We start from the raw sequence: 13,878 nt of genomic DNA, 5'->3' as shown, positions 1-13,878 counted from the left end.
GAGGTCAGGAGTTTGAGACCAACCTGGCCAACATGGTGAAACCCCATATCTACTAAAAAAAAAAATTAGCCAGTCTCGGTGCCACACACTTGTAATCCCAGCTACTCAGGAGGCTGAGGCACAAGAATTGCTTGAACCCAACAAGAGGAGGTTGCAGCGAGCTGAGATTGCATACTGCACCCCAGCCTGGGTGACAGAGCAAGATTGTCTCAAATAGTAAAAATACTATCAGCTTGGCGCCGTGGCTTAATTTGTAATCCCAGCACTTTGGGAGGCCGAGGCGGGTGGATTGCCTGAGGTTGGCCAACCCGACCAACATGGTGAAGCCCTGACTCTACCAAAAATATTTTAAAAATTAGCCGCATGTGGTGGCATGCACCTGTAATTCCAGCTACTCCGAAGAAGAATTGATTGAACCCGGGAGTCAGAGGTTCAATCGATTCAGTCCGGGGAGCTGAGATCATGCCACTGCACTCCAGTGTGCCTGACAGAGCCAGAATCCATCTCAATAATAATAATAATAATAACAGTTATAATACCAATAGTTATAGTCCTAACAGCCAGCATTCATGATTTTGACATCACGTCCAACCCAGAGTGAAGTACTATAAAGTCTGGTTTTTTTAATTTGTAAAAATTTTATTACAGATTTATTTTTTCTGATTAAAATATCTTTAGTTTTTAATTGTTATGGGTACATAGTAGATATATATCTTTATGGGGCACTTGAGATGTTATGATGCAGGCATACAATGTGTAATAATTACATCAGGGCAAATGGGGTATCTATCACCTCAAACATATGGTTTCTTTGTGTTACAAACATTCCAATTGTAGTCTTTTAGTTACTTTTAAATGTACATAGCAAAGGTAGAGTAAAAATAAAAAGAAAGAACAAACAAAAATGTACAATTATTGTTGACTATAATCACCCTGTTTTGTTTAAATAGTAGATCCTATTCATTGTAACTGTATCTATCTCAATAGTTTTTGAAACAGGTGGTTTTCAGTTACATGGATAAGTCCTTTTATTTCTTCTTCTTTTGAGACAGAGTTTCACTCTGTCACCCGGACTGGAGTGCAGTGGTGCAATCTCGGCTCACTGCAACCTCTGCCTCCCAGGCTCAAGAGATTCTCCTTGTAATGCTGGGATTACAGACATGCACTATTACCACCTAGCTATTTCTGTATTTTTAGTACAGACAGAGTTTCACCATGTTGGCCGGGCTGGTCTGGAACTCCTGAGCTCAAATGATCCACCTGCCTTGGCCTCCCAAAGTGCCAGGATTACAGGTGTGAGCCACTGCGCCTGACCAACAGGGGTAATTTATTTAGTGACAATTTCTAAGACTTTGGTGCTCCCATCGCCTGAGCAGTGTACACTGTATTCAATGTGTAGTCTTCTACCCCTCACCCCTCCCCAGCTCCCCCCAGTCCCAAGTCCATTATATCATTCTTATGCATTGCATCCTCATAGCTTGGCTCCCACTTATAAGTGAGAACATACAATCTTTGGTTTTTCAATCTTTGGTTTTTCATTCCTTGTTACTTCACTTAGAATATGGTGTCCATCTCCATCCAGGCTGCTGCAAATGCCATTATTTTATTCCTTTTTATGGCTGCATAGTATGCCATGCTACATAGTCTATTTTTCAGTTATCTTGGCTGCTACCCTATGCGATGGGTTCTGTGATTATCCCAGAGCTTAGCAACAGCAGTTTTCCAACCAGTGTCTTTTGAAGTGATAAATCCACATTTAGAAGAGGAGAAAACTGGTCTAAATAAAGGGTCCAGCAAAAGAACTCAGCCACCCATAGTGCCTGGTATCCACTTACTCAATTTTGAGATGTTTTTGCAGCAGATTCACATTGCTAAGTGTAAGTTCAGCTCATTGTGAAATCCATGGCTATTTCCTGAGAATGCATCAAGCTATTGTTCTTGAATTCCCTGTGGGCTTGGTGGGTAGCAGTGGGTTGGCATCTCCCTTGAGTTCTTTGAGAATTTTCTCTGCAATGCTCTCTAGGGGGATGATCTTATTTTGGCTCCTTGAGGTGAGCGTTTTAAACTGTCTGAAGACATTGCCTTGCTGACTGTTCAGAGCATTTCCGAGTTAGCATCTCTTAGTAAGGGAGGCAGAGGAATTGCATTCAAATAGTGACTCTGTCCTTACTGGTAGTGTAGCCTCAGGCAGTTCACCTCCTCTCTGTGAGCCTCACCAACAAAGACAGAGCAATAATAGCATCTATGGTCACAGCAGAATGTGAATTCTCTTGCTCACCTGCTTCTAACCTGCTGTCCTGGACCTGTCACTATGTTTTATTTGCTGTATATACTTGTAGATTGTAAGTCTCCTGATGACAGAAGGGTGGCACGCACCTGTAGTTCCAGCTACTCGGGAGGCTGAGGCAGAAGAATCACTTGAACCCAAGAGGCAGAGGTTGCAGTGAGCTGAGATTGTGCACTGCACTGTAGCCTGGGCGACAGAGCAAGACTCTGTCTCAAACAAACAAAAACAACAAAAAACAGAAGTGCAGCCAGGGCCAGTGGCTCACGCCTGTAATCCCAACGCTTTGGGAATCCAAGGAGGGTGGATCACCTGAGGTCAAAGTGCTAGACCAGCCTGGCCAACATGGTGAAACCCCATCTTTTCTAAAAATTAGCCGGTTATGGTGGTAGACACCTGTAATCTCAGCTACTAGAGAGGCTGAGACAGGAGAATCACTTGAACTTGGGAGGCAGAGGTTGCAGTGAGCTTAGTTTGCGCCATTGCACTCCAGCCTGGGCAACAGAGTGAGATTGTCTAAAAAAAAAAAAAAAAACAACAGCAACAATAATAAAAAAACCCAGAAGCACACACACAGTTTTATTTCTCTGCGACTACTGCTCCAAAGCAGTGTCAATCACTCACATTAATGATAACTTTTAAGCAAAGCAAATTCTGTTTCACAGAGAAAACTGGAAGTTGGATATTTGTAACTGTGACTGTCATTTAACATTTAGCAGACCAGTAAAGCTCATAAACGCACATGACACAACTCTCTGCAGACATATGCATCCCTTATGGTATAACTTCTCCAAGTGGCAAAAAGAAACATGTGCATTAACACACCCAAAGACGTAAGCTCTTGGTAGCATGTTAAAAAAGAAGCAAGGACTTGTAAGTCAGTGACAAATGCCTGTAATCCCAGCACTTTGGGAGGCTGAGGCAGATGGATCACTTGAGGTCAGGAGTTGGAGACCAACCTGGGTAACATGGCAAAAACCTGTCTATGCTAAAAATATAAAAATTAGCCAGGCATGGTGGTACACGCCTGTAATCCCAGCTACTCAGGAGGCTGAGGCACGAGAATCGCTTGAACCCAAGGAGCAGAGGTTGGAGTGAGCCAAGATTGTGCCACTGCACTCCAGCCTGGGCAACAGAGCAAGACTCTGTCTGAAAAATAAAAATAGTCCAGGCACAGTGGCTCACGCCTATAATCCCAGCCCTTTGGGAAGCCAAGGCCAGCAGATTACCTGAGATCAGGAGTTCAGAACAAGTCTGGTCAACATGGAAACTCCATCTCTACTAAAAATTACAAAAATTAGCCAGACATGGTGGCAGGCACCTATAATCCCAGCTACTTGAGAGGCTGGGGCAGGAGAATCTCTTGAACCCAGGAGGTGGAAGTTGCAGTGAGCCGATATCATGCCATTGCACTCCAGCCTGGGCAACCAGGAGTGAAACGCCGTCTCAAAAAAATAAAAAATAAATAAAAATAAGGCCAGGTGCAGTGGGTCATACCTGTAATCCCAGCTCTTAAGGAGGCAGAGGTGGAAGGATAGCTTGAACCCAGGAGTTTGAGACCTGCCTGGGCAATATAGCAAGACTCCAATCTCCACGGAAAGGAACAAAAAGTATAACAAAAATTAAATAAAAATAATAAAAATAAAGAAGGAAAAGTATATACACTTAAATTATGCTTCATAATGCATGTTTTAGTCTTTCATTTTTCCTAGAAATTATTTATGTACCCAGCAAATATCCACCAATTAAATAAGTACGAGGTTTCGAGTCACCTAAATATCTTTGAAATTATTCTAAAGTCGATATACCATGAAAGTTAATTTTTTTTTTTTTTTTTTTTTGGACAGTTTCACTCTCTCGCCCAGGCTGGAATACAGTAGTGCAATCTTGGTTCACTGCAACCTCCACCTCCCAGGCTCAAGCAATTCTCCTCTCTTAGCCTCCCCAGCAGCTGGGACTGCAGGCCCACATCACCATGCCCAGCTGATTTTTGTATTTTTAGTAAAAATGGGGTTTCACCAGCCTGGGCAACATGGTGAAAACCCATCTCTACTGAAAATATAAAAGTTAGCCAGGCCTGGTGGTGCATGCCTGTAATCCCAGTCACTCGGAGGCTGAGGCATGAGAATCGCTTGGACCTGGGAAGCAGAGGTTGCAGTGAGCTGAGATGGTGCCATTGCACTCCAGCCTGGGTGACAGAGCAAGACTCTGTCCTAAATTAAAAAAAAAAAAAAAGTTTTACTGACTCACCTATGGACCCCAGGAAAAGACCCTTTGTTTAGAACTTCTAAATGGGGAAGGCCAAGTCCACCCTGCTATGTTCTGCAATACAATCCTGCCCATAGCCCTGCAGTGTCATAGGGGTGATTCAGCTCTGCCCTGTACCTGGGTACACTTCTTGGGTTACCCAGCCCCCTCTAATCCTGCCTGCCTGAAGATGCCTGGTCTCCGGTTCATGGCCCCAGAAGGCCAGTGTCCATTTACTGATCTGCTCCACTTAGTCTGTATGTAACTTGCTACTAGAAGTGGTCCCCTGTGGGCAGTTATAGTTGATCTTTCTGGGGCTATTTTCCCATAGTGACCATGGGAGAATGGCATGCATACCTGCTCAGGGGAGGGGGCTGGCCACACCTTGCCCCAGAAGCCCTCAGGGTCACTGACATGAACTTGGATTAATGCCTGGTGGCCATGTCAGCCCTCCCCACCCAACCCTGTACCCTTGAGCTGCCTCCTCCTCCTCCTCTTATTTTATTTTATTTTATTTTTTTGAGACAAAGCCTTGTTTTGTCACCCAGGCTGGAATGTAGTAGTGCAATCTTGGCTCACTGCAACCTCCGCCTCCTGGGTTCAACCCAGGTGGATGTCACCATGCCTGGCTAATTGTTGTACTTTTAGTAGAGACAGGGTTTCACCACGTTTTTCACTCGCTTCGGCCTCCCAAAGTGCTGGGATTACAGGCATGAGCCACCACACCCAGCCTCCTCCTCCTCTTAAATCAACTCCTTATAGTGAAAAGCAGGAGAATCATGAGGTAGAAATGCAATAGTTTCCATATAAGGAATGAAATGGTAGAGTCCTTTTTAAATATGTCTTGCCCCAGTGTCTGTTTTTTTGTTTCAGTGACTGAATACCTGAGACTGGATACTTTATAAAGAAAAGAAATGTATTTTTTACAATTCTGAAGTCTGGGAAGTCCAAGGTCAAAGGGCTCCATCTCGCGAGGGCCTTCTTGCTGGTGGGAACTCTGTAGAGTCCCAGGGAAGTACAGGGCATCACCTGGCCAGGAGGCTCAGGAGAGATGGCCAAACTGGCTTTTCTTTTTTTTTTCTCTGTGCTTTAATGGGGGCAAACAAATTGGCCTTTACGACAGACTCACTCTTGTGGTAACTAACACATTCCCTTATTCATCCATTAATCCATGAATGAATGAGTCCATTCATGAAGGACCCTATCACCTCCCAAAGGCCCACTTCTCAACAAAGTTCCCAACACATGAACTTTTGGGGATGCATTCAAACCATAGCAACAGGAAAACCTATTTTGCTGTGAATATATTAATACCGAGGTGCGATTTTATGCTACCATCACCTCTGCAATTTACAATAGTTAGACTGTGAGCATATGGTGCAAACGCAGGCCTTGAAATCTAGGTTTGATTCCTGGTTCTTATCACTCACTAGGTTTTTTTGTTTCTGTTTTTACACTCACTAGTTCTGACTGTAAACAAGGTATTTAATTCATTTGGCCCCAGTTTTCTTTTCTTTCTTTTTTTGTTTTTGAGATGAAGTCTTACTCTGTCACACAAGCTGGAGTACAGCAGCACAATCTTGGCTCACTGCAACCTCCGACTCCCAGGTTCAAGCAATTTTCCTGCCTCAGCCACCTGAGTAGCTGGGGTTACGGGCATACACCACCACACTCGGCTAATTTTTGTTTTTTTAGTGGAGACAGTCTTGATCTCCTGACCTCAGGTGATCCTCTTGCCATGGCCTCCCAAAGTGTTGAGATTACAGGCATGAGCCACTGGGCCTGGCTGGCCCCAGTTTTCTAACTGGGAAAAATGAGTTAGCAGCATCTACTTTCTAGGGTTTGAAGTGAGAATTACATGAAAGAATGCAAGCAAGGCTCTTAGCATAACACCCAGCATATAGTGAGTTTTTAATTCATGTTTGATCTTCCTGTTATTAATACGGAAGCAATTCTGTGGGACTCCTGCAGATTCAAAGGCTATAAAGGAATTTCATAAGGCATCCCTCTCTGGTCAAAGTGTGTTTTGCAGCAGGCATGAGAGGACGGCAGAACAACCCTAGTGACACACTGAAAATTGAAATTTCATAATGCATTTATTTTCCATTTTCTAGGAAATACTCTGATACCCAGAACACAAGCCCGCAAGCCCTCTGGCTGTGCAGATGTTAAAGCTTCATAAATGCTATAACTACTGCTGTTCTGTGTACATGTGCAACATATTAATGCTGCACCTTTAGCCAATGGCAAGAAAACCCCTGGGTCAGCAGTGTTTACAATATTTGCACATTGCTGTGGATATGTTATCAAAGGTGGGTGCCAGTAACATGAACAGGATGTGGGGGTTTTAGGGAGTTAATGCTCACAGAAACTATTCTCACTCTCAATACATCATTCTTGGATAAGATCTGTAAAGTATTTGGAAAGTGAGGCATGCTGCTGAGAACGTTACTTTGGATGTTTCATCCAACACCGCTGACAGGCAGCTTGGTGAAATATTGAGGTGTCAGGGGCCTAGGTCCGCCACTAAATTAGCTAGCCATGTGACATTGGTGGTTGCCTTTCTTCACTTCACATACCATAGTTCCCTCCATGGCGGGAGTTGGGGAAGGGGATTCTGCCGTCACTTTCAGCATTCTGATTAAAAGTGGAGCTCAAACATGATTCCATCTCTTTTCCTGTGTTGTTTAAGGCAATTCTAGCCAAGTCGGGCAACATTAGATTTTTGGAGCCATCCAAGATGAGCTTCACTAAGTGACCAGCTTGGCTCTCTTTTTCTACTGTTACTTATCTTGTTCACACACCATGCCGATTGCAGCTGGTTGTCATGCTGTCTTGAAGACAGAGTTCTCTCCACTCCAAGAGAGCAACATGGAATGTGAGCAACTCAGCTCTTGTTGGAAAATTGTCAAGAAGTAAAGGAAAAACAATTTTTTCTAAATAAAAACAATTATACACAGATTCTATTTTTATTCTTATGATAGTTGCATTGAATTCCTCATTTCATGTTTATTTATTCCAATTGCTTTCTTTTCTTTTTTTGAGATGGAGTTTTGCTGTTGTTACCCAGACTGGAGTGCAATAGCACAATCTTGGCTCACTGCAACCTCCGCCTCCTGGGTTCAAGCAATTCTCCTGCCTCAGCCTCCCAAGTAGCTGGGACTACAGGCACGCACCACCATGCCCAGCTAATTTTTGTATTTTTAGTAGAGACGGGGTTTCACCTTGTTGACCAAGATGGTCTTGATCTTTTGACCTCGTAATCCACCCGCCCCAGCCTCCCAAAGTGCTGGGATTATAGGTGTGAGCCACCGCACCCAGCTTCCAATTGCTTTCTTACATTTATTAGCATCTGTATTTCCTTTAATAATGCAGCCAGTACAGGCCAGGTGTGGTCGTTCATGCCTATAATCCCAGCACTTTGGGAGGCTGGGGTAAGTGGATCACTAGAGGTCGGGACTTCGAGACCAGCCTGGACAACATGGTGAAATCCCATCTCTACTAAAAATACAAAAATTAGCTGGGCCTGGTGGTATGTGCCTGTAATCTCAGCTACCCGGGAGGCTGAAGCAGGAGAATCGCTGGAACCCGGGAGGCGGCGGCTGCAGTGAGCTGAGATGGCACCACTGCACTCCAGCGTGGGCAATAGAGTGAGACTCCATCTCAAAATAATAATAATAATAATTTTTTTTTTAAAAACACAACTAGTTCAGTGTTACTCTCATGCCCAATTAATTTATTCTACCCCCACCATGCGCATACACACATAAATGTGCCACCATGGAGGCTGTATAGAACAAGTATAGTTTTAAACCAGGGTTGTTTTTAAAATATTATCTCTCTTTTTATTTTTCTTCTATAACTCTCTCCTCTCTTCTTCTCCTGTGCCTCCTGCAGCATGGCCTGGATTTTTACCTTTAATTTTTTGAGGTCATTTCTGAAAATGTTTTAATGCGGGTCTGTGTGTGACAAGTGCTCTGAGCCCTTGAATGCAGGTGATTTTCCCATCACTCTCTCCCATTCATATGATAATTGGGCTGAATATAAAATTCCGCCTTTAAGACCAGGTGCAATGGCTCACTCCTGTAATCCCAACACTTTGGGAGGCTGAAGTGGGTCGATCACTTGAGGTTGGGAGTTCGAGACCAGCCTGACCAACAAGGATAAAACTCTGTCTCTACTTAAAATACAAAAATTAGTTGAGCATGGTGGCAGGTGCCTGTAATTCCAGCTGCTCAGGAGTCTGAGGCAGGAGAATCACTTGAACCTGGGAGGTGGAGGTTGCAGTGAGCTGAGATTGTGCCACTGCACTCCAGCCTGTGCGACTGAGTGGCAAAAATAAATAAATAAATAAATAAAATTCTACCTTCAAAATTACTGTCTTCTAATACTTAATAACTACTCTGTAGTTAGTTAACCATTATACCACACGGTCTCCTAGCATTTCATGTAGCTATTTGATGTCTCATTGTCATTCCTTTGGAGGTCATTTGCTCGCTCTCTGTCTGGAAGCTTTTAGAACTTGCTTCGTATCATTATTATTATTATGTTAAGAGAGGGCCTCACTCTGTGGCCCAGGCTGGAGTACAGTGGTGTGTGATCACAGCTCCCTGCAGCCTTGACCTTCTGAGCTAAAGTGATCCTTCTGTCTCAGCTTCCCAAGTAGCTAGTACTACAGGCAAGTGCCACCATGACTAGCTAATTTTTTTTATTTTTAATTTTTTTGGTAGGAATAGAAAGGGTCTCAAAATGTTGTTCAGGTTTGTCTCAAACTCCTGGCCTCAAGTGATCCTCCCACCTTGCCTCCCAAAATTGGGATTACAGACATAACCCACTGTGCCCAGTGTGATTATTATTTTTATTTATTACTTTATTTTTACTTGTTAGAGACAGAATGCTTGTTCCTAGGTACTGCAAGGAAAAATTAGCATTTGGACAAATGATTCTCTCAGCAAGAGCAATTTTACTTTCTGCAGAAAGGGTGCTCCTGTTAGCTATCTTGCTACGAGAGTACAATGAACAAAGGAAAGGCAGGCACATTTATTTTTTACAATTGGGTCTTTACTGCTGTGTCTGATCTTTGTTGGTTGGAGCCAGACTTCACAATCTAAACTAAACCTTGACTGGCTAACAACTTAAAACTTTTTAAATAGGCCGGGCATGGTGGCTCATGCCTGTAAACCAAGCACTTTGGAGGCCAAGGCGGGCGGATCACCTGAGGTCGGGAGTTCAAGACCAGCCTGACCAACATGGTGAAACCCTGTATTAAAAACAAAACAAAACTTGTCAAAATAGGTAAAGGCAATGGAGAACATAGGAAAAGAGGAAGTTTAAATAAGGAAGGGACATAGGCTGTGAGCTGGGACATGGCTTTAAGCACGTCTAGCACAGATATCTTTGTTAAAGTACAAGGACATAGAGCGTACTATGTACTTGTGAGCATGTCTAACAGCTACATAAGATAGGGCTTAACAAAGAGTTACTAGCAAAAAAAGGAAGAAGACTTTGAAGAAAGTTCGTCTTTAGAACAAACTGTTATTTCTAACACATTATTATTATTGTTTAATAAGAAAGGAAACTTTGAAGTGGAGCTTTTTACTTTCTAAATTTTATAGTTGTACCTAGGAATTGATTTTTCCTTATCTCTCATTAGCTCTAAGTCCTTTCAAATAAGGTCATTTTTTGGAAATGTATCGCTGTTATTTGTTGAAATATTTCCTCTACTCTATTTTTACTCCTTACTCCAGCTGGAACTGTTGCTCAGGTGCTTGCCTTTTCATGCTTATCATCCACATTTCAGGCTTTTCTTTTCTATTTCATATGTTGTAGTCTTATTGTGAGACTGCCACAATCGTGTGCTCAATATTCTTTCTTCAACTATATCCATTCTATTTCATTTGTGCTATTTCCATTTATCAGATTCTTTGTTTTGACTATTTTATGTTTCCTACCTAATATTTTCACTTACTTTTTTTAAAATGATATCTTGTTCTTGCTGCGTGTTTTTAACATTTTCTCTTACCTCCCACTTAAGGAGCATGTTAGAGTTTGCGTCCTTCTGTTTCAACACATGTGATCAGATGATATAGGTTGCTTGTGTAGACTTGTCCTCCTCAGCCATCCATTATTTGGCTGTGGGCTCGTTTTCCCTTGGGGAAATGTCTGATCATATGTATTGGGAGGGGCCAAGACCAGCCTCATCTATGTTGGTCGCGGTGATGTTAGGATTGAGAATCCAGGGACCACAGACCCCTTAGTGAATCCCTGTTTGAGGCCAATCCACTGGTCTCTCCTTTGGCTGGAGTTTTCACTTTTAAACCCTTAGGGGAAATAAGATAATCCACAATCCTGCTGATTTGATTGGAAGCACGATGGAGGGCTGTCTGTGTCTATTTTTGTGAACTCTTTCCCGTGCCCCCAAAGAGTTTGTGTTGCTGATATGGGTGGGCATTGCTCTGGGCACTGTTATCTGTCATGCTGAAGGAGTCAGGCTGATGACTGCCTCTGTCAAGGCAACTTGAGAGAACAAGAGCAGAATGTAAATGCTGCCCAACCAATCCTTCATGATGCCCAGGCTACAGCTGTTAGCCCTCCCACCCTCACACCAATTTCAGTAGTCTTCAGTCTTGGAGGTGGGTAGTGAGGAATTCACTAATTTCCCTGCTGTGTTAGGAATCCATGTGTCTCTCTCTCTTTTTATTTTTTCTTTCTTTTAAGACCTACTCCTGGGAACATGTGTCTCTCTCTTGTCCTTCCACTGATTGATTAGGGTTAATTTTGGGGATCTTGGCAGGAATTTTCTGCCATATAGTTTCTTATTTATGTCTTTATTTAGAATAAATGAATGAGGTGGGGTGTTACTCTTTCTTTTCTTTTCTGTTCTGTTCTTTTTTTTTTTTTCTTTTCTTTTTGAGACAGGATTTCACTCTGTGGCCCAGTATGGAAAGCAGTGGTGTGATCACGGCTCACTGCAGCCTCAACCTCCTTGGGCTCAGGTGATCCTCCCACTTCAGCCTCCCCAGTAGCAGGGACCACAGACAAGTACCACCACACCTGGCTAATTTTTTTGTAGAGACTGGGTCTGGCCATGTTGCCCCAGGCTGTTCCTGAACTCCTGAGCTCAAGCAATTGTCCTGTCTCAGCTTCCTGAAGTGCTGTGATTACAGGCATGAGCCACTGCGCCCAGCCAGCATCTTCATCTTCATAGTATTTTTTAGTATCTTCAACTATAAAATGGGGATAATGGTTACCTCGAAGAGCAGTTGTGGATTTTGGATATTTTATATCAGTGTCTAGAAAAAAATAAATATTTAAAGAGTATTGAGTTCTTTTTACTTTCAAAAGACCTAATGCCAGCCGGGCACAGTGGCTCCTGCCTGTAATCCCAGCACTTTGGGAAGCTGAAGCGGGTGGATCACAAGGTCAGGAGTTTGAGACCAGCCCGGCCAATATGGTGAAACCCTGTCTCTACTAAATATACAAACTCCTCCAACTTTTGACCTCAAGCGATCTTGGCCTCCAAAATGCTATCCAAATTTTAGGATCCTTTTTTTAATTTCTGAGAAACAATATCATTGGAATCATGATGAGGATGGCATTGAATCTGTAGATTGCATTGGGTGGTATGGATATTTAAACAATATTAAATCTTTCAATACATGAACAAGACATGTCTTTCCATTTATTTGTATCTTCAGTTCCTTTCATCGATGTTTTATAGTTTTCAGTGTAGAGATCTTTCACTTCCTTGGTTAAATGTATTTCTAGGTATTTAACTTCTTTTTAACTACCATAAATAGGATTGCTTTCTTTCTTTTTATTTTTTTGTGGGTAGGTTGTTGTTAGTGTATGAACACGCTACTGATTTTTATATTTTGACTTTGTATCTTGCAACTTTACTGAATGTATTAGTTCTAACAGGTTTTTGGTGGTATCTCAATTCTTTTTTTTTTTTTGAGACGGAGTTTCGCTCTTGTTACCCAGGCTGGAGTGCAATGGCGCGATCTCGGCTCACCGCAACCTCCGCCCCCTGGGTTCAGGCAATTCTCCTGCCTCAGCCTCCTGAGTAGCCAGGATTACAGGCACGCGCCACCATGCCCAGCTAATTTTTTTGTATTTTAGTAGAGACGGGGTTTCACCATGTTGACCAGGTTGATCTCGATCTCTAGACCTCGTGATCCACCCGCCTCGGCCTCCCAAAGTGCTGGGATTACAGGCTTGAGCCACCGCGCCCGGCCTCAATTCTTTTAATAATGAAACTGAGGTCCAGAAAGGTGACAAACTTGTCTAAAATCCTGCATCTAGAGCCAGGTTAGACCCCATACTTCAATCTCAACAAATAGGGTAATACTTTCTGCTTTTTAAGTGTGTCATATGTATCATTAGTATGCATAGTGATTTTAGGTAATAATTATCCTTTCTTCTCATATGTATTAGAAAAATATAATAAACAAACCAAGCCTGGCATTTCATAGTTATTCTTGTTTAGAAATATTTTTTTAGGTGAAATGCTGGCTGGGTGCAGTGGCTCATGCCTGTAATTCCAGCACTTTGGGAGGTCGAGGCCGGTGGATCATTTGAGGTCAGGAGTTTGAGACCAGCCTGGCCAACGTGGTGAAAACCCATCTCTACTAAAAATACAAAAATTAGTCAGGTGTGGTGACATGCACCTGTAATCCCAGTTACTTGGGAGGCTGAGGCAGGAGAATTATTTGAACCCAGGAGGTGGAGATTGCAGTGAGCTGAGATTGCACCATTGCACTCCAGCCTAGCCTAGCCTATAGAGCAAAACTGAATCTCAAAAAAAAAAGAAAAAAAAAGTGAATTGCTTCAGTAAATAATAAATTCAGATGCAGTGTAGACATGATTAAAGTTGTTGTGGAGGAGGCCCCTATGTGCTTGAGATTTACAAAACTCTACCTTATATTATAAATGCCATTCCTCTCATTTATAACAATGTTAAGATTTCATAATTTTAGTAGCAATTCATCCTATGCAATGTATTAATACAAGGAAAAAGTAAGTAAAACTTCTTTCATGATTATTTCCCTGAGCAACATTTTTGCTTCTTTCTTACTTTTAAAAATTGCATTTCCATTTCCCACAACACCAACGTAAGTAATATTCGTTGTATACCAAAAGTACTTCCCTTATTCCGACATTATGACTTACTACAAGTAGAAATGAGGCAATTGGTGTACTTAGTCCTTTATAACAGCTTGGAAGCCATCTCAAAATGCTTCACAGAAATTGCAAATACAGTATTCTGAGTAGGATTTTCAAATATTTACTGTGGAATCAGAGCACAAATCTCCTCTTCAAGAGAAATGTGAACATGAAAGACTTAT

This window comes from Callithrix jacchus, chromosome 12, assembly GCF_049354715.1.
Source record: "Callithrix jacchus isolate 240 chromosome 12, calJac240_pri, whole genome shotgun sequence".
Taxonomy (NCBI): Eukaryota; Metazoa; Chordata; class Mammalia; order Primates; family Cebidae; genus Callithrix; species Callithrix jacchus.
Note: the sequence above shows the minus strand (reverse complement) of the source record.